This window comes from Gopherus flavomarginatus, chromosome 5, assembly GCF_025201925.1.
Source record: "Gopherus flavomarginatus isolate rGopFla2 chromosome 5, rGopFla2.mat.asm, whole genome shotgun sequence".
Lineage (NCBI taxonomy): Eukaryota > Metazoa > Chordata > Testudines > Testudinidae > Gopherus > Gopherus flavomarginatus.
The window spans coordinates 76,672,661-76,694,157 of record NC_066621.1 but is presented as its reverse complement, the minus strand read 5'-3'; the positions used below and the strand labels follow the sequence as shown (position 1 = coordinate 76,694,157).

The 21,497-nt window shown below is 43.9% G+C and overlaps 1 protein-coding gene across 5 annotated transcripts in view; it reads left to right on the top strand.

The window, feature by feature from the left end:
- SHANK2 (SH3 and multiple ankyrin repeat domains 2) overlaps positions 1 to 21,497 on the top strand; it is a 698,629-nt gene that overhangs the window by 66,260 nt on the left and 610,872 nt on the right. For all 5 annotated transcript variants that reach the window (XM_050955213.1, XM_050955215.1, XM_050955220.1 and 2 more), the window contains exons 2-3: positions 4,135 to 4,198; positions 10,231 to 10,300. The gene's annotated coding sequence lies outside the window, so the exon portion shown is untranslated. The remainder of the gene's footprint in view (positions 1 to 4,134; positions 4,199 to 10,230; positions 10,301 to 21,497) is intronic.

Genomic DNA, 21,497 nt, shown 5'->3' with positions numbered 1-21,497 from the left:
CAGTCGGGATACCGCCTGCAGTTTGTTTCATTTCCTCCTCCCCGCCCCCCTTCCTCGTCCCTCTTCAGGGACCCCTCTCACGAGCAATTCCTTCGGCAGGAGGTGCAGACGCTCCTCCGCAAAGGAGCTATAGAGGCGGTGCCGGAGAACGAGAAAGGCAAGGGGTTTTATTCCCGCTACTTTCTGATCCCCAAGGCCAAGGGAGGCCTCAGGCCCATCCTCGACCTGCGAGAGCTCAACAAGTACCTGGTGAAGTTGAAGTTCCGCATGGTTTCCTTGGGGACCATTATCCCATCCCTGGATCCGGGAGACTGGTACGCCGCCCTCGACATGCAGGACGCGTATTTCCACATTGCTATCTGGCCACCCCACAGACGTTTCCTTCGCTTCGTTGTGGGGTCTCTGCATTACCAATTTGCAGTCCTCCCATTTGGCTTGTCCACGGCCCCGAGAGTGTTTACGAAATGCATGGCAGTTGTTGTGGCGCAGCTTCGGCGCAGTCGTATCCACGTGTTCCCGTATCTGGACGATTGGTTGATTCGGGGCACGTCGGAACAACAAGTCTGCAACCATGTCCGTGTGATCACCGACATGTTCACCACTCTGGGCCTCTTGGTGAACACAGACAAGTCCACCCTGGCCCCCACACAAAGGGTGGAATTCATCGGGGCCGTCCTGGACGCCACTGTGGGCAGGGCCTTGCTGCCATTGCAGCGGTTCCAGGCCTTGTCGGCAATCGTGCAACGACTACAGACAGCCCCCCTGACGTCAGTGAGGACGTGTCTAACCCTGTTAGGCCACATGGCGGCCTGTACTTTCGTGACCAATTACGCTCGGCTCCGCATGAGGCCACTCCAGTTGTGGCTCATCAGTCATTACAGGCCGACAAGACAGCCACTAGATATGTTAATCACGATCCCCCAGAGGGTCTTAGATTCTCTCGGCTGGTGGCTGGACCAGTCAGTGTTGTGTGCGGGTCTCCCCTTCCACCCATCTCAGCCCTCGGTGTCCCTGACAACAGATGCCTCAGATCTCGGCTGGGGGGCCCACGCAGGGACCCTGAGGACGCAGGGCCTGTGGTCCCAGGAGGAGGTGGGGCTACACATCAACATGCGGGAGTTGAGAGCGGTCCGTCTTGCTTGTCAAACGTTCTGTCATCAGCTCCAGGGTCGTTGTGTCGCGGTGTTCACCGACAACACGACGACCATGTATTATATCAACAAGCAGGGCGGCACCAGATCCTCCTCCCTGTGCCACGAGGCGATACGACTCTGGGACTTTTGTGTAGCCCACTCCATTCACCTCATGGCTTCCTTCCTCCCCGGAGTACGGAACACGCTGGCGGATCGATTGAGCAGATCCTTCCTGTCACACGAGTGGTCCCTTCGCCCGGACGTCGCCCTCTCCATCTTCCGGAGGTGGGGTTATCCCCGGGTGGACCTCTTCGCGGCCAAGGGGAACAGGAAGTGCCAAGCGTTCTGCTCCTTTCAGGGCAGGGAACCCGGGTCGATAGCGGATGCCTTCCTCATCCAGTGGTCGACCCACCTGTACTATGCATTTCCCCCATTCCCGTTGGTCCACAGGGTCCTTCTGAAGGTGCGCAGGGACAGGGCTCATGTGATCATGGTAGCCCCGGCGTGGCCCAGACAGCACTGGTACCCCATGCTGCTGGACCTGGCCATAGCCGACCCAGTTCCCCTGCCCCTTCATCCGGACCTGATTACCCAGGAGCACGGGACCCTCTGTCACCCGGACCTGCAGTCGCTGCACCTAGCGGCGTGGCTCCTGCGTGGCTGACTGGCTCTGAGCTGCGCTGTTCCACGCCGGTGAGGGAAGTGCTCTTGGGCAGCAGAAAGCCGTCCACAAGAGCGACATATTTGGCCAAATGGAAGCGATTCTCCTATTGGTGCGTGGAGAGAAATCTCCGCCCTATGGAAGTTTCAGTAGCCAACATCTTAGACTACATTTGGTCCCTCAAAGGGCAAGGTCTGGCCATATCGTCGTTACGAGTCCACCTAGCGGCTATCTCCACCTTTCACCCGGGTGCGGATGGTCACTCTGTTTTTTCCCACCCGACGGTGTCTAGATTCCTTAAGGGGCTGGAACGTTTATACCCTAACGTCCGTCCCCCTGCTCCAACCTGGGATCTTAACCTGGTGTTGTCCCGGCTCATGGGGCCCCCCTTTGAGCCGTTAGCTACTTGCTCCCTGCTTTACCTCTCTTGGAAGACGGCCTTTCTAGTAGCTATCACCTCAGCTAGACGGGTGTCGGAACTCCGGGCTCTTGTGGTAGACCCCCCATACACGGTCTTCCACAAGGACAAGGTGCAGCTGAGACCACACCCTGCTTTTCTCCCCAAGGTGGTCTCAGCCTTCCACGTCAACCAAGAGATATTCCTCCCGGTTTTTTTCCCGAAACCTCACTCCTCAGGCAGGGAGCAGCAGCTCCACTCGCTTGATGTCCGTAGGGCTCTCGCGTTCTACGTGGAGAGGACTAAGCCCTTCCGCAAATCCCCCCAGCTTTTCGTGGCAGTAGCGGACCGCATGAAGGGGCTTCCTATCTCCTCCCAGAGGTTATCCTCTTGGGTAACGTCCTGCATCAGGACCTGCTATGACTTGGCCCACGTCCCTACGGGCCGTGTGACTGCGCATTCTACCAGGGCGCAGGCGTCGTCGCTGGCTTTCCTCGCCCGTGTGCCCATCCAGGAAATCTGTCGGGCAGCGACCTGGTCATCGGTCCACACCTTTGCTTCCCACTACGCCCTGGTCCAGCAGTCTAGAGAGGATGCGGCCTTTGGATCTGCAGTGCTCCATGCCGCGACTTCTCGCTCCGACCCCACCGCCTAGGTATGGCTTGGGATTCACCTAACTGGAATGGATGTGAGCAATCACTCGAAGAAGAAAAGACGGTTACTCACCTTTGTAACTGTTGTTCTTCGAGATGTGTTGCTCACATCCATTCCACACCCGCCCTCCTTCCCCACTGTCGGAGTAGCCGGCAAGAAGGAACTGAGGAGCGGGTGGGCCGGCAGGGATATATATTGGGCGCCATGGCGGCGCCACTCCAGGGGGCGACCTGCCGGCCCACTGGAGTTGCTAGGGTAAAAAGTTTCCGACGAACGTGCACGCGCGGCGCGCACACCTAACTGGAATGGATGTGAGCAACACATCTCGAAGAACAACAGTTACAAAGGTGAGTAACCGTCTTTTCAATGTTGTTTGGGGAAGTGGTATTATTGTGTTGCTGTAACAGGGTGCTTATATTGCCCAGATATGTATTTGAGTGTAGACACATGCACAATTAGGTCAATACAAAGTGACTTAAATTGAACTATCTTTGTAGTGTAGACGAGACAGTAGATACTATGGTGAAGGGTACCGTAGAGAACCCTAAGTGTTTGTCTACTTGGGGACACTCAGGAAAGTTAATGTGTGTTAATCAAAGGTACCAAGTATTAGCTGGTTTTATTATTAGCTAAAGTGCATTAAACCCTTGTGTGAACACTCTCATTCAGAAGTAAAGCGGCCTTAGTTAAGCTAAAGCAAACTGAGGCTACTTTACTTCTCATGTGTGCCCACAAAAGAGAGATTTGCATATTCATGTGGCCAATTGAATGATTGACTAGTCATGTGCACTTGAAAATACACCACTTTGCATGTAAGGATTTAGGATTTGCACACACTAGTTAGGATTGTGCAAATATTTGCATGAACCTAACTTTAAAAACTTGCCCAATTTGAGAAATTTCAACTGTAACTCCTGTAGTTTACCAATATGTGGGTGTATATAACAGATATACAAATGGTTCTGAATTACTGAGGAGTTCTGGATGATTCTCTTTGGTGGGTCCTACTTAATCTCTGTTTTGAGGTGCGAAGCTGTGTGTAGAGCTTGTACTGACCCGCAGCAGAGAGGTGTATTTCACCCTGGATCTTTTTCTACAGAGTACAAAGGATTCCATTATCTTCTGGCATTCTGAATGCTAGCATAGGGCTGATGTGAAGTTCAACTGTGCAGAGCAACTTTACAGCCAAAATAAATGTTGTAGAATCCTGCTGTTGACTCACTGTGAATTTGTAAATAAGAGTTTGAACTTTGTAAGATAATGAAATTCCTGCATTCTTGCCTCCTCAGTGTGAAGTGAAGGAGTTTCCTGCACATGGACAAAAGCTGAAAGTTGCCTTCATCTTTTATTTGTGTAAGTACAATAGCCGCTGAACATGAAAAAGTAGCAAGACTTTGTATTTATACAGCTCTTCTTATATTTAAAGTGTGTACCAATAATCCTCAAAATGTCTGCATGAGGTGGTTAAATAATAGTATCCCTATTATACTGTAGGTGAAAATGAAGCAGAGTGATTAAAAAACTTGCCAAATATGATACAAAACCAGTGGTAGCCTTATGTATTATTTGTGGCATAGTAGTGCCTAGAAATCTAAGTTAACCATGTACTAGCACTTATTATAGGCAGAACTGTTAGATGCACCTATAATTAAGGTTGATTAACACTTTTCATTACAAGACCCTGTTTACTTATTATGGTGCCAGACTTAACTATTCAGGCTGAAATTTTCCATGCTATGTGTCTGTCTCAGGCTGATCTTTTTTTTTTTTTAAATTTCCAGCTAAAATGCTTTAGCCTTTTCTCAGAACAAGGTTAGGGAAAAATGCATTGTCTTGCCAATGTTTTTTCTTTTTTAAAATAACCTTACAGCCATTTCATTGGGAAGCTCTAGCACCTCCATGCTTTGGAGAAGGGACTTGAAATTTGGGAGAAGGGCAGGGAGGGGTGTTGCCCTGCTATCAGGGATGTGTTGTTGCCAGTTCCCTTGGAAATCTACCCAAATTTGGCCAAGTTATAAACCTTTGAAAAATCTCAATTTGCACATGCTCAGACTAATTAGAATTTGGCATCTAAATTCTCTAAAGATTTCAACTGCACTTTCCCTGCAGTTGCTCCTCCTGGCAGCCAGGGCCTGGCACAGTAACTGAAAGCCGGGAAACAAAAACCCTTGCGAATTTGAAGAGGAGCTGTGTAATTCTTCCTCATCTAGTTTATGACAATATGATTAAGGTGGAGTGGGAATTTCCTAACAAGACATACACTACAAAGATAGTGTATATCTAATTGTGCATGTGTACCATAGTTGCATAGCTGAACCATCTAAACCATGTTACGGAACAATGCCCCAGTAACCGGTAAGTTTCTTTTCAATTCTGCATAGGTCAATTGAATCCTCCCGCCCTCCCTAGATGATTTACTGCTTTCTACATCCCATTGTGAAAACTGTTCGACATGGAGGGTTCTAATTCTGCCTAGAACAGTCAACTCTGTTGCCTGAAATGATGGCAGCTCACAATTCCTCTTGGTCTAAACATCTATTTTAATATCTGTTAGGTTTCATCTGAACTGCAGCTGACTGTTATATGGTATACAATATGTTAGCCTAGTGTGGCAAATATGTTCATTACTTAATTTGTTTTCATGCTGATGTTGTGTAACAATATTCAAATCAAATATATTTATGTGTAAAAGCTGTGCAGGAAATGTTGCTCTAAATGAATGTGTAAGTATTTTCTGATTGAAACATTTTAGGTTAGTTTGATGCATTTTAATTAAAAAGTAATGACATTTGTTTTTGTAGTTAATTATTTAAATATATTTGCCAACATGCACACAACAAAGTGGACCTATAAGAAGCGCAACGTGACTATAGGCCTAATTTTGATTTCATTTATGTGTGTGTAAATCAGATGCAACTCAAATGAAGTCCAGGTAGTTGCACTGGTGTAGAACTAATGTAAGTAAAATTGGAATCAAGACTGCTAGATCCATCTGCATTCTGGAGGTTCATGAAATACACAATTTCAGCTGCATCAGATTACATTACAGAGGACTAAACCATTGATTGTCTTGGGAAGAAGATGGGGCTCAATGCTACTTCCTTAGCAAATGACAGGAACTTGAGTACATTGCATCTGAAACGAGTCTCTGATGTGTGTCATTTCTGATCTCTTAGTATGCCAATTCCTGGATAGAGTGCCTCACCCCATAGCATATACATACCCAAAAGCAAGATATATTTGTCCAGCACAATTGGCTGGATTTTCCCTCTACTTAAAATCATGGAAAGCAACAAAATTGTATGGCAATGGAGCAGAGAGTACAAAAAGAGGAAGACTATCTCTGTAGCATGGTCCTCTGTCCCCTGAGTGCAGTAGAGCTTTATGGTTAGGGGGTGCGTTATGTAGGGAGGAGCTAAAAAAGCTGAGTAACAGTTACTCTGATCAGCATAGAGGGGAATGAAAATCCTTGGCAAACTGCCATATTTATGAATGCTTTTCATACAAGCATTACTGTCATCACCACAATCATTAATCTCCTACAGGTCTGTGCAGTTATGTCTGGGGAACCAATGGCAGGATGGATCAGAAGCCAGCGTGCTTTCAGGGGCATGGATAATCTTGCAGTACACCTAGTGATACTTCTGCTCTGAATGTCTATAAAAAACGCATCAGAGTTGGGGACTGTTTCCATGGATCCCCAGTTTCTTCTCCTAGGTCACAAACACCACCGCAAAAAACAGACCATGAGACAGGGACACTACTACTGAAACCTTGTGATATTATTGTAGTAAGTGTTCCCCTTCCATGGTTGCTCCTGCAGAAGGGGAAGTTCTTAGTGTGATCCTAAGCGCCCCTATATTCACACCTTGTGCACTATTGTAATAATCTTTGAAAAAATATACCTTGCAAGGTATCATTTGAAAATTAAACTCACTGATCATTAATATTCTTGCATGATATATATACTCAATGGATATTAAGACTTATGGATATATGCCTGAATTATGACTAAAGGGTGTGTAAATCAGGCGTGCTAGGGAGAGTTGGTAAACACGTCTGCACTAGACAAAGGAATGTGTTTTCCTAACCTGGGAGTTACTTCCAAAGTATGTTATAAGACAAATAATGTATTTACATATTACGTAAACAGACCAATCAGACTAACAAGTGGGAGCAGGCGGGGAAGGAGACTGCATATGGTCTACACCAGGGGTCTCAAAAACGCGGCCCATGAAGTTATTTTCGGCGGCCCGCAAGCTCCTCACAACCCCCCCGCCATCCGCCAGCGTTTACCTAGAGCGACTCTGGTCCAGCATGCACCGGGGGCAGGGCTGGCTTCAGGCACTGCCCCCAGCAGCTCCCATTGGCCGCCGTTGTCCGTTCCTGGCCAATGGGAGATGCTGAGGGCGGTGCCTGAAGCAACAGCAACACACGCCCCTTTGTCCTTGCTCCCCCATGTTTCACCTGCTTCCCAGAGCAGCACACTGCCCTGAGCCCCCTGCTGCATCCCTCCTGCACCCCGACCCCCTGCCCTGACCCCCTGCCACATCCCTCATCCCTCCTGCACCCCACACCCCAACTCCCTGCCCTGAGCCCCTGCCACACCCCACACCGCTCCTGCACTCCCTGGGGGCAGGGAGGGGGCGGAGTTGGGGTGGGGATTTTGGGGAAGGGGTTGGAATGGGGGCAGAGAAGGGGTGGGAAGAGGTGGGGCAGGGACGAGGCCTCATGGAAGGGGTGGAGTGGGGGCAGGGCTGAGGTTGGTGGGGGGGGAGGTGTCAGTAATGCGGCCCTTGGGCCAATGTACTAGTCCGCATGTGGCCCTTGTGATCATTTGAGTTTGAGACCCCTGGTCTATACCCAGTAAGAGAGAGAAGCTTAGTCTGCGTTTTACTTTTCCAAGGATACATTGTAAAGGTTAACTGGTCTATAAAGACTGGGGGCTGAACCTCAAGAAATAATCAGTTGAATCAACTGATTGTATACAATATTACTGAATTATAAAGTACGTAGAATGAGGTATTTTCTGGAAGCCTGTGACATGCTGATGATTAATAGCATTGTGAATTTTATGTATTAATACTATATAGGGTCTTATGGATACTCATTGATAGTAGGCTGTACAGTCAGCCCAGACAAGAGGGAATATCACAACAGCTATCTACCTGATTCCTATGTAAATTAAGCATGATGAAATCAGAAACAATGGAAGCTCTATTTACATAGAAATCATATAGGGGGATGGGAAGATGTCCTTTAGCTAAGGGGGGATTGGGAACTGAATATAAGTGAGAAACCATCGTGAACAAAGCCTGTATATTGCTAGATTAAGTTTTAGATCTTTAGATGTATGTTTTCACTTTTATTTGCTTGTAACCCTTTCTATTTTTATTCCTTTAATTAGATGTCACTTAATCTATGGCCTATTGTTAATAAATTTGTTTTATTTTTACTATAAAACAACTCAGTGCTGTGTTTAAAAGAAAGGGTGTATTTACCCTAGTTAAGTTAATAAACTGTGATTTGTTTTTGGTCTTTAGAGGAACAAATAAACTATATTATTTCTCTGAACTGTCCAGGAGAGGGCTGAGCACTGCAGAGTGCACAATATTGGGAATATTCAGGACCAGAAGTGTGTTAGGCTCACCCTGTAAGTAGTAACCAAGGCTGTTGGAAGCCCAGAATAGGGCTGTAGACAGTCTGCTGCAGTCGGAGTTGCTGAACCAGGCTACCTAGCACACAGACACTCCGGGTGTGACCTGCATGCTGGTAGGCTGGTTGTGAGTGGCCCAGGTTGGGAGCTATAGCAGTCAGGCATTGTGAGACACTCAGAATTACAAAGTAGGCGGCAACATAATCCTACACTGGTCTGTATTGCACCCTAAATTACCATCACACTGAGTTAAGATTTTTTTTTCATGAAGGCATAACAGATCCCATATCTGTGGGATTATAACCCACTAGTACTACATTAGGGCAAAGCAAGAGAATAAAACCAGAATCTGATATATTACAGTGTTGTTCCTAAAAAGCTATCTAGTTTTATCTGCAGTAATCAGAGAAAGTAGCCTCATTATCTATAGTATTAACTATAACTACTATAGGAAATGCCTTAAAATACTGCATAAACTGAAGTTATCTAAATTAACTTTCTTATGTAGTTACCGAAGGCAATTGTCCACTGGAGTGGCGAGTTGTTAAGGGCCAGATTCTACCACCCTTATTCATGTTGAGTCACACCTTATTTTGCAGGTAGTCCCACTGAATCAATTGCACTAGTAGCAATTAACTGTTTACTAGTTGTTTTGTTTTTTTTTAATTGTAAATCTTCTGAAAAAGTAAAAGGCTGCTTCACGCTTTCTGCATCTAAAAAAATGTGATTTATTGAATTCACTGAAAGGATTGATCAATTTACAGTAGAAGAAAAGTTGCTTTAAAGAAACGACAAAGAGTTCTGTGGCATCTTATAGACTTACAAACATATTGACATACATCCGACGAAGTGGGTATTCACCCACAAAAGCTCATGCTCCAATATGTTTGTTAGTCTTTGCTGCTTTTACAGATCCAGACTAACACAGCTACCCCTCTGATACTTTAAAGAAATAATTTGTCACTAAGGCAGAAAATCTCTTCTCAGTGTAAAGATATATAGCCTGTTTCTGTTTTCACGCTGATTTTACAGTATCAAAACCCCTCTCAGGTCAGTGTAGTTATTTTGGATTCACATCGGTGCAACTGAGAGCAGGGCCAGGTTCAAAATCAGAAGCAGCCCTGGTTCCAATGGGCAGGAATGCTGGAACAATTTTTATGGTGGGGATGCTGAGAGCCATTGAACCAAACTGTAAATCCTATATATGATGGAAACCACTTCAAGCGAGAGGGTGTGTGGCAGCACCCCTAGCACCTCTAGTTCCAGCACCTATGCAAATGAGCTGAAATCTTGTCTTATGTATCACAAGTACAGCTCACAAGAATTTAGCATGGTCAGTTCTGAGTTTGCTAGCTCTGATTCAGCCTAGAACCAAAACCTCAAACTAATCTCAATCCATTTCTGAATACAAATTCCTCGGCCCACCTGTTGTTACTTTGTAATACATGCAAGAATGTACTCCATGCTGTACCAGACACAAAATGAAGATAGGGCCTGCCCTTAAGAGTTTGTGTGTAATATTTAAATGTTAGGACTTGGTGTGATTTTTTAGATGAGCGGTGTGATATATAGTTATCTAAGTGCTTTACAGTATAACATGCCATTAGCTCTCTTGTGCTGTGAATCATCCTGTTTTATAAACAGATTTTAGAAAGTAGGAGTGGCCTTTTGACTGCTGACTTTTTTTTTCTCTTGTGTCATTCTTTGTGCCTCTCTGTACCTTTTACAGAAAGCTGAAATGAAGGAGATTTAGATTCTGATGAACTCGATGTAACTGCTCTCCATGTCTGCACTAACTGGTAAGTTTGTCAATCAGCTGCTATTTCAGATAAATCATTGATGTTTATTCATGTCTGTGGTTTTCTTTCCTCTATTATACACTAAGATTCTCAGCATAGATTTCAAGGCATGCAGCAGCAGCAGAGTTAATAAAACTGGCTTGGAAGTATCCCTTTGACAAAAATAAAACGCTAGTGGAAATGTACTCTTTGTTTCCACCTGCTTAAATTTTGTGTGGATAACAAAACTGGTCCTACAGCAGAACAGCATTATCAGGGCATTCTCTGTAAAAGTCCCATCCTATAGGACTCGGTTCCTCTGACTGTCAAAATTAAACCTAATCTAAATCATTGCCTTTTTTTGTTCTTAGATTAGATTTAATTTTGACAGTTAGAGGAACCGAGTCCTATAGGATGGGACTTTTACAGAGAATGCCCTGATAGTGCTGCTCTCATGTTGCTGGAGCCTGTGCCAGTTAATGACAATTGGGAACACAGGGTTGTGATAAAGGCCCCACAGCACTGGAGGAACATATGCTATGTTCTCAAACACAGTTTAGCATTAGACAGATGCTGGAGAAGGGCATAGTATGAGGTGTAATGTGACACTAAATGATTTAAAATTTGGAGGAAAAGGTTGGAGACACACAGAAAGAGGAGAAACAGAGCACAGAGTACCTCAAAAGCCTGCTAAGTGGGAAATTCTGATTAGCTAGTCTTTTAATTAGTAAGAACTAATGGGTACAGGTAAATTTTTCAAAATGCAGTGTCTAAAATATGGTACTGACAATAATTAAAAATCTTTAAAATAAACTCCATTTATACCTACTATAAGATGACGTTCTTTTCTTTTCTTTTCTTTTCTTTTCTTTTCTTTTCTTTTCTTAGTTTTAAACTGCAGTGTTAAGGACTTTTATAATTCTTATGGTATATCTACACTACAAAATTAGGTTTAATTTATAGAAGTCGATTTTTTTAGAAATCGATTTTATACAGTTGATTGTGTGTGTCCCCACTTAAGACCCTTAAGACTATTAACTTGGTGGAGTGCCTCCACAGTACCGAGGTTAGCATCGACTTCCAGAGCATTGCACTGTGGGTAGCTATCCCACAGTTCCCGCGGTCTCCGCCGCCCATTGGAATTCTGGGTTGATCTCCCAATGCCTGATGGGGCAAACACATTGTTGCGGGTGGTTCTGGGTAAATGTCGTCAGCGCCCCCCTGCCTAGTGAAAGCAATGGCAATAAATAGTTTCTCGCCTTTTTTCCTGGGTTACTCGTGCAGATGCCATAGCACGGCAAGCATGGAGCCCGTTCAGCTCACTCCAGCAGTTATGAGCATTGTAAACACCTCGTGCATTATCATGCAGTTTATGCAGAACCAGAAGCTGAAAACCAGGTGATGAGGCTAAGGCAGCACAGTGATGAGAGTGATGAGGACATGAACACAGACTTTTCTCAAAGTGCAGTCCCCAGCAATGTGGATATCATGGTGTTAATGGGCAGGTTCATGCCGTGGAATGCCGATTCTGGGCCCAGGAAACAAGCATAGACTGATGGGACCACATACTGTTGCAGGTCTGGGATATTCCCACTGGCTTCGAAATTTTCATGTGCGTAAGGGCACTTTCATGGAACATTGTGACTTGCTGTCCCCTGCCCTGAAGCACCAGAATACCAAGATGAGGGCAGCCCTCACAATTCACAAGCGAGTGGCAGTAGCCCTGTGGAAGCTTGCAATGCCAGACAGCTACTGGTCAGTCAAGCATCAATTTGGAGTGGGCAAAACTACTGTGGGGGCTGCTGTGATCCAAGTAGCCAAGGCAATCAAAGAGCTGCTGATATCAAGGGTAATGACTCTGGGAAATGTGCAGACTATAGTGAATGGCTTTGCAGCAATGGGATTCCCTAACTGTGGTGGGGCGATAGAACCCATATCCCTATCTTGGCATCAGAGCACTAAGCCAGCAAGTACATAAACCGAAAGAGGTACTTTTCAATGGTGCTGCAAGCACTGGTGGATCACAAGGGACATTTCACCAATATCAATGTGGGATGGCCGGGAAAGGTACATGATGCTCGCATCTTCAGGGACTCTGGTCTATTTCAAAAGCTGCAGCAAGGGACTTTCTTCCCAGACTAGAAAATAACTCTTGGGGATGTTGAAATGCCTATAGTTATCCTAGGGGATCCAGCCTACCCCTTAATGCCATGGCTCATGAAGCCGTACACAGGCAGCCTGGACAGTAGTCAGGAGCTGTTCAACTGTAGGCTGAGCAAGTGCAGAATATTGGTAGAATATGCATTTGGACATTTAAAAGCGTGCTGGTGCAGTTTACAGACTTGGATAGACCTCAGTGAAACCAATATTCCCATGGTTATTACTGCTTGCTGTGCGCTCCACAATATCTGTGAGAGTAAGGGGGAGACGTTTATGGCGGGGTGGGAGGTTGAGGCAAATCACCTGGCTGCTGATTATGTGCAGCCAGACACCAGGGTAGTTAGCAGAGTACAGGAGGGCATGGTGCGCATCAGAGAAGCTTTGAAAACCAGTTTCATGACTGGCCAGGCTACAGTGTGAAAGTGCTGTTTGTTTCTCCTTGATGAACCCCCCCCCCACTTGGTTTACTCTGCTTCCCTGTAAGCTAACCACCCTCCCATCCCCCCTTCAATCACCACTTGCAGAGACAATAAAGTCATTGTTGCTTCACATTCATGCATTCTTTATTAATTAATTACACAAATTGGGGGATAACTGCCAAGGTAGCCCGGGAGGGGTTGGGGAAAGAGGAAAGACTGGGTGGTGTGGGAGGTGAGGGAAGGACAAGGCCACACTGCACTTTAAAACTTACTGAATACCAGCTTTCTGTTGCTTGGGCAGTCCTCTGGGGTGGAGTGGTTGGGTGCCCGGAGGCACCTCACTGCATTCTTGGGCGAGGAGTATGTGGACCTTGGGGAGGAGAGCAATTTGGTTACACAGGGGCTGTAGCGGTGGTCTGTGCTCAAGCTGCTTTTCCTGAACCTCAACCATACGCCAGAGCATATCGGTTTGTTCCTCCGGTAGCCTCAGCATTGCCTCTTGCCTTCTGTCACCAAGCTGATGCCACCTATCATCTTCAGCCCACTACCTGTCCTTGCGTTCATATTGTGCTTTCCTGGATTCTGACATTGTCTGACTCCACACATTCTGCTGGGCTCTTTCAGTGTGGGAGGACTGCTCGAGCTCAGAGAACATTTCATCGTGATTGCATTTTTTTCACCTTCTAATTTTCACTAGCCTCTGGGAAAGAGAAGATAGTGTGAGCATTGAAACATCTGCAGCTGGTGGAGGAAAAAATGAGGAGAATGGTAGTTAAAAAGACACATTTTAGAGAACAATGGGTAGACTCTATCACGGTAAACCTTGCTGTTAACATTACGTAGCACATGTGCTTTCGGTAAAAGGTCACATTTTGCCTCTTATTGAAGGTGTGCCGGTTTGGTGTGAGAGATCTTTCCTGCAGGGCTGGGCAACAGAATTTGGCATGCAGGCAGCCAAGACAGTCATTTGGCTTCTTTAACCTTCTTAACATATGGGAATGGTTTCAAACAGTAGTGCCCTCATTTCCCATACCAAGCGGCCGTTGGGTTGGCCATTTAAAAGGAGGAGGGGCTGCAGTTTTCGGGTTAACGTGGAGCACCATCCCAACTTACCCCCCCCCACTTGATTCTCTAGGATGATTGCTTCACCCCTCCCCCACCGTGTGGCTAACAGCAGGGAACATTTCTTTTCAGCTACAAGCAAACAGCCCAGCAGGAATGGGCACCTCTGAATGTCCCCTTAATAAAATCACCCTATTTCAACCAGGTGTCCAGGAATGATATCATTCTCCTGAGGATAACACAGAGAGATAAAGAATGGATGCTGTTTGAATGGCAGCAAACACCAGGACCATACGCTGCCATGCTTTGTTAGGCAATGATTCCAGACTACGTGCTACTGGCCTAACATGGTAAAGTGTCCTACCGTGGAGGACAGAATAAGGCTGCCCTCCCCAGAAACCTTTTGCAAAGGCTTTGGGAGTACATCCAGGAAAGCTTCATGGAGATGTCCCTGGTGGATTTCTGCTCCGTCCCCAGACACGTTAACAGACTTTTCCATTAGCTGTATGGCCGCGAATGCCAGGGCAAACTAATCATTAAACACGCTTGCTTTTAAACCATATACAATATTTACAAAGGTACACTCACCTGGGAGGCAGCCTTGGGTGGGTTCGGGGAGTACTGACTCCAGGTCCAGGGTGAGAAACAGTTCCTGTTTATTGGGGAAAACGGTTTCTCCACTTCTTTGCTGTGAGCTATCTTCAACTTCCTCCTCCTCATCTTCCTCATCCCCAAAACCTGCATCCCCATTGTGTGCTACTCCATTTATGGAGTCAAAGCACAGAAGTGGGGTAGTGGTGGCTGCACTACCTAGCATGGCATGCAGCTCATCATAGAAGCGGCATGTCTGGGGCTCAGACTCGGAGCAGCTGTTTGCCTCTCTGTTTCTTTGGTAGGCTTGCCTCAGCTCCTTACGTTTCATGCGGCACTGCTGCAGGTCCCTGTTATAGCCTCTGTTCTTCATGCCCTTTGAGATTTTTTTCAAAGGTTTGGGCATTTTGTCTTTTGGAACAGAGTTCTGATAGCACGGATTCATCTCCCCATACAGCGATCAGATCCCGTACCTCCGGTTCGGTCCATGCTGGATCTCTTTTGAGATTCTGGGACTCCATCATGGTCACCTCTGCTGATGAGATCTGCACTCACCTGCAGATTGCCACACTGGTCAAACAGGAAATGAGATTCAAAAGTTCATGGGCCTTTTCCTGTCTACCTGGCCAGTGCATCTGAGTTGAGAGTGCTGTCCAGAGCGGTCACAATGGAGCACTCTGGGATAGCTCCCGGAGGCCAATACCGTTGAATTGCGACCACGCTACCCCAAATTCGACCTGGCAAGGTCAATTTCAGTGCTAATCCCCTCGTCAGGGGACTTGTACTGAAATTGATTTTGACAGCCCTTTAAGTCAAAAATAACATCTTCGTTGTGTGGATGGGTGCAAGGTTAAATCTATCTAATGCTGCTAAATTCAACCTAAACTCTTAGTGTAGACCAGGGCTTAGATAATTACGTCAACATTTAACTCTTAAAATTTTTAATTGTGTGGACTACTCACATTAGGACAAATTCTGCGTTAATTTCACAGCATATAGGCTCTGCTTCTGCTCCTGTTGTAAACAATGGTAAAATTGTGCACTTTGACAATCCGGGCCCCAAATATGATGGTGATGAGTACTTCAGAAAAGCTGACAAACAAGTTAAAGTATGCAACTTCATTTTGTGATATATTTGAGAGCAGAATTTGGTCTGCTGGACTCTAATGCTAATTTCTCTGTGTTTCTAAATCAACTCTTTCTGTACAGTATCTATGAGGTGCTATCTACCACAACAGATCCCTCTTTCAATATCCTTTGTTCTAGCTCTCTCCTGTCTTATTTTCTTGAAGGTGGATGTAATATATTTCTTGTTTGCATTGTGCTACTCACAGCTCTTCCTAGAGGATCATTTGAAAGAGCAGATATATTGCGATAGCCCTTTTTCTGCAATGTTCCACTGTAGGCTGACAACTGGTAGAATTTAGAATTATTCTTTGAAAATTTTTCTTGTAGTACTCATTACTCATTTATAGGTGTGTTGGCTGATTGCATTGGTACCTACACACTGCAGTTTTGGTGCGTATAAATACACAATATCACTGCAAATTAGTAGAGGTGGTAATAATGCAAAAACATTTTTGCAAATTTGTTTACATTTTAAAATTAATTCTCTTTCACAAATTTCGTGCCTTTCTCATATTTATTTCTGTGAATATGTGAATCATTGATTTCGGCTGGCAAAAATGTTCATGGAAAATTAATTTCTAAGTTGTGAATACAGGCCCTCGGAAAGATGTCTTAATGTGATGGTGATGTTGCCACTAGTATGGTGATATGTTTTACGTGCACAATTTATCACAAGAGTAAAATAATTTACTGTATCACATGGATACTACCTCCACCTATGTGGTGTATATATATCTTCAAATATGCAATGGATTTGAGAACATCATGATGAGTGAGCAAAAATAATCAGCCTAATTCCAAATGTAAGGAAAAAAAATAAGCAATATTTCATTATGAATTCAAATTCATTATTAATTATTTGTTCAGCTGTGCTATATAGTCTGTGGGGAATGGAAAGACTTCAGTGGTGTATGTCTGAGCCATCAAGCCTGAGGCACAAAGAACAAGGGTTGCTCTGAAGGTAATTTTGGTGGTATATAAGCACCAAAAATAGGAGCACAGTTTGAAGTTTACCGGATGTAATGGTGTAAGGCTTTTGCTTACTTTCTAATTCTGGGGTGCCTTTTCTCATTCCTCTCCATTCACATTCATAGCATTCATGATCACTGCAAATGGGAAAAGCAGACAGTCACAAATGAGCATGTTGTGCTGCTTTATAATGAGAGGCAATGGAGAGGTACAGGTACGTGTGGTAAGGGCTATAAATCTTCTTCTTCTTAAGTGCTGTGTTGCTCTAAGCTTTGAATAGCTAGAAGAATTAGAGTCCAAGATCTGATTCTTTGCATCTTTTACATGGTATTGTCTTCTGGATCATTGGGGTAGTCATAATTTACTTTGTTTAAACATAGTTGGGTGTATTTAATACAGTATAACTTTATTTTGTACAGGGGATTTCACATGAGTTATGGAACCGTTGTGATAAGTTTCCTTTTGACTACAATAGGTGCAGGATCAGGCTTTATATATCAATATTATTTATGGAGTCAAATAATACAAAGACAATGATAAAATGAAAAATCAGTTGTAGAAGGAGGCACAGGTAAGGGAGGAAAGCTATGTTTTTCACTTTAGTTTTAAAAATTGATGGCAAGTCAATGAGGAGTTAGAAGGAGTCTATTGCAGATGTTGGGGGCTGCAGAGGACAAAGGTTTGCACACTGACATTGGTCCATACATGGGAAGGAGCAGGTAAGAGGATGTCACTAAAGAAGCAGAGGAGGCAAGAAAGGAAGTAGAAAACACGGCTTAAAACCGGGGCGGTGGCAGTGCCAGACTGGGCCTCTGGTCTTTAAGGTAGGCTGGAGCAAGTCCACCTAAGGTTTTAAAAACCAAAAATTCTTTGCCAGGGAAACTCCACAGACTCCATTGGAGTTACACCAAAACTGTCTTCTGTCCTGGAGGCAGTGGATTTGTTTCAGGATGAGAGTGATGAAGTTGCTCTTTGTGTGAAGACAGGCTACAGGATTCTGTGTGGGTTGGAGTGGTGGGACCTGAGTGTGAGGGAAGCATAGAGACTTCAAATGCTGTAGTGAGGGTGAATATTTGAGCTTTTCATAGAATATCAGGGTTAGGAGGGACCTCAGGGCATCATCTAGTCCAACCCCCTGCTCAAAGCAGGACTAATCCCCAACTAAATTCCCAAATGGCCCACTCAGGGATTGAATTTACAACCCTGGGTTTCACAGACCAATGCTCAAACCACTGAGTTATCCTTTTGAGGTAGTGTTTTCAGATTAGGTTGTTTCTCTCTCTCTCTCTCTTTTTTTTTAGTTGAAGAGGGAGAACTGAACTGTATACTCCTTTTATTGAATATTACAGACAAAGTGAAATATTACTTTCAGATCACTTTTAGTTAAGGCATCTTGAGGTTATGGCTTCATGTGTTATTTTACAGCCTCTGGCTCTGACATAGATTCTGTGTTTATTTCCCCACAGCTCTTACTGTGGAAAAAATATACTCAGTGTAAAATAAGGATATTTGATCTATAATGAATCATAGGTATGTGTAAAACTTCTACCAGTGCATGAAATACATTTTTAGATAATAAAAATAATTCTTAATACCACAAATATTCCTTTACATAGACATATTGCACTTCTTTTTTACTTTCCATTAGTGGAAGTGGTTCATAGATTATATTAGAATATATATATATAATATATATTTTACTGCTGTGTATTCCAGTTTCTTAGGCTAAATTATACAAATGTCACACCCTCCGTTCCTCCTGTGCCCATGTACAGAGATTTTTCTGTTCATCTAAAAATTTAAACTTTGTGGGAGTGCATGAGGGCTTTATTATGTCATTAAGATGAAGTACCATACCAACCGCACATAATAAAGACTGTATTTGCATTGTGTCATTGTGACCCTAAAAAGCATCCCTATGCTAGAAGGCAAGAGGTCCCTGGTATCTAGCAGTGAGTTCCAGTTGGTCTGACCAGGTCAGTGTACCCCAAGTTACTGTTGTTATAATATGTGTGTAATAGGTGTCATATAATATGTCATTAAAAAACTAATAACTCACTGATCATTAATATTCTGGTGTGTTGTATGTACAGTGAACCCTCAAAGGATTATATAGATGTGATGGAATTATATTTATAATGTGTTTAAACCAGGCATGTCAGGGGGAGTTGATAAACAGGTTTTCTCTTTTAAAAAAAAAAAAAAAAAAGGAAAGAGGCCAGCACCTCAAACCAGAAGTGGCCAAATTCAATGGGCTATTCATTTGTATTGGAGGTTGCAGAAATTGGTCATTTGCAGCGTAAAAATCACCCCCCGGGGAGAAGACCGCATGGGGTCTACACCAGACATCATGGCTTCCACACCCAGAAGGAAAGGAACTCTATCTGGAAATACATTTAAGAAGAATAAATTTCAAAGGTTTACTGGTCTATATAGCGAGAGGGAGTGAACTCCTAAGTTATTTTACACCTCAGGAGACAAGGAAAGCCAGTGCTTTTGACTCTGCGGGGAACCTGGCTAAGAGCCAGGCAGTCTTTGCTGGAAAAGGAAAATGGGGAGGAAACTACCTTGAAGAAAGACAGTAGTTTGTTAGATCTTATCTGTTAGAAAGTGTATTTTTATTTCTGTTTGTTTGTAACCCTTTCTGTCTTTGGGCTTGTCTACACTTACAGTGCTGTCGTGGCACATCTGCACTGGTGGAGCTGTGCCGCGATAGCGTTTAGTGAAGATGCTACCTTCGCCAATAGGAGAGCTTCTCCCATTGACGTAGATACTCCACCTCCCCAAGAGGCGGTAGCTATATCAACAGGAGAAGTCCTCTAATTAACATAGCGATATCTGCACCAACAATTATACCAACGTAAGTTGGTAGTGTAGACCAAGCCTTTATCCCTTGAACCTGAACTCACTTAAATCTATAAATTTTTGTTTAATAAACTTGTTTTACTTTTACTATAAATCAGTTCAGTGCTGTGATTAAACTAAGAATATTTATCAATTAATGAGCAGTATTGTATTGATTCTTTAAAAGAGCAAAGAACTTAACTTCTGTGAGTGTTCTAGGAGAGGGCTGGACACTGCAGGGAGATGGTGTTGGGGAAAATCAGGGCTGAGGCAGCGTTGTTAGTGTCACTCTGCAAATAGTAACTGGGTGGTAGAAGCCAGGATGTGACCTGCATGGTGGCTGTTGGTGTCTGGGCTATGAACCACAACAGCATAGCATTTAAGGCAAGCAGAGTTACAGAGTAGGTGCTCACACATTCCTGCACTGGTCTGGGTTAATCCTCAAAACTTCAGTTTTCTTTCTTTCTTTCTTTCTTTCTTTCTTTCTTTCTTTCTTTCTTATATATTAAAATAAATATGCATCCAGATATTCTAACCCTGATGGCTTGCTTTTCCTGATGGCAAACCTCTTTGCCTTCAATGGTTCAGGATTTCATGCAGAGTGCAGAGCCACTAGGTAGCTCAGGCTTGTGTTGGTCAATCTGGAAGTTTAGAGAGCCCAGGGAGAAGAACTACTGGGCCTATCTGTAACCAGAATCATCATTTGAACCAGGTCTATTCTCTACTACAAGAAACACTATAAAAGGGACAGAATCAGGTTAAAAATCATAGGCTGGATTTGCACCTTCATGAAAGAAATCTATCTAGAGGAAGGGAAATGCCATGTATTTCAGTGTACTGAATTTCCTCCTGATTGTTTGTTGTGTTGTGCCCATCTCTGTGCTCCCTGAGCCCCTTAAGAGAAGCATGCCCTTCAAAAGCACATTACCCGAAGGCATCACTGCTTGGTCAGTGCATCTCCTCTTAATGCAGCTTACTCTTACGACAGCTGTTATAACAGAGGCTTCTGGATATAAGGTCCTGTATGTTCGGCTACATTCATCACCTACATATGATTTAGAAAGATCTCTGTAACTGTTATTAGGTTTGTGCTGGTAAAGGCTTACATTTGCTTAATCTGTATGACCTGTTGTTAGGAATATTTTAGATAATGATTCAATCAAAGTTTTTCAAGCACATTTATATTCTCTTTGCATTCCTTGATTAGGCTGTTATAATTTCACTTGTTTGAATTTCCTAAGTGTTCTTTCATGAAATCACAAATGATAATGAATTCACCTAATCAGGCTTTAAAGGGGTACCATCAACATGAAATCTAGTCAATTACAAATAAATACATGAGTAAAAATATTTCTTGCCCTACACCTGTCTCTCCAGTTCTCCTGTCTTTCTCCCCTGTTGCTGAGTTAAAGGTCCACACAAGCAACAGGGGAAAGTGATGATACAAGAGAAACATTGACACTGACTAAGTGAATAAACTAGGAAACATTTTTTCCATAGTCTCTTTCAGTTATACTAATTATATATGCAGGGAGATGTTGTAACAATAATAGGTATAAATACTCAGACAAATGTATATTTAAATTTGACGGTATCCCTTTAACAAGATCAAGAAAGGAATGTGCTGTGGATCACTGCAATTTATAGCCAACATTCTGCAGCAAAGGTGAGAGAACTTTGTAAGTGAGAATTTGTTTTGAGGGATATAGATATCTAGGATTCCACAAATTGCAAAATCTACTGTTGGTTAGACATTTCCAGGAAAGCTTACTTTTCATGAGTCATTGGACTAAGCCTTAGTGGTAGGTTAATCTTTGGTTTTGTAGGCTAACCCTTTTAGCACATTTTAAATACACAATACAAAAATGCAAGTGTTGCATGGCAATTTGCCATTGATTTAAATGGGAACAAGACCTCTAAACTGCACTTACATTCAGAACTATTTCCAAAGCATTTTGAAAATGTCACTCCTGATTCTGCCCGCCTTTTGCAAGTAGTTGCAAGAGTGGTAGGATCAGGCCACAAATTCCCAGACAGAGGCACTA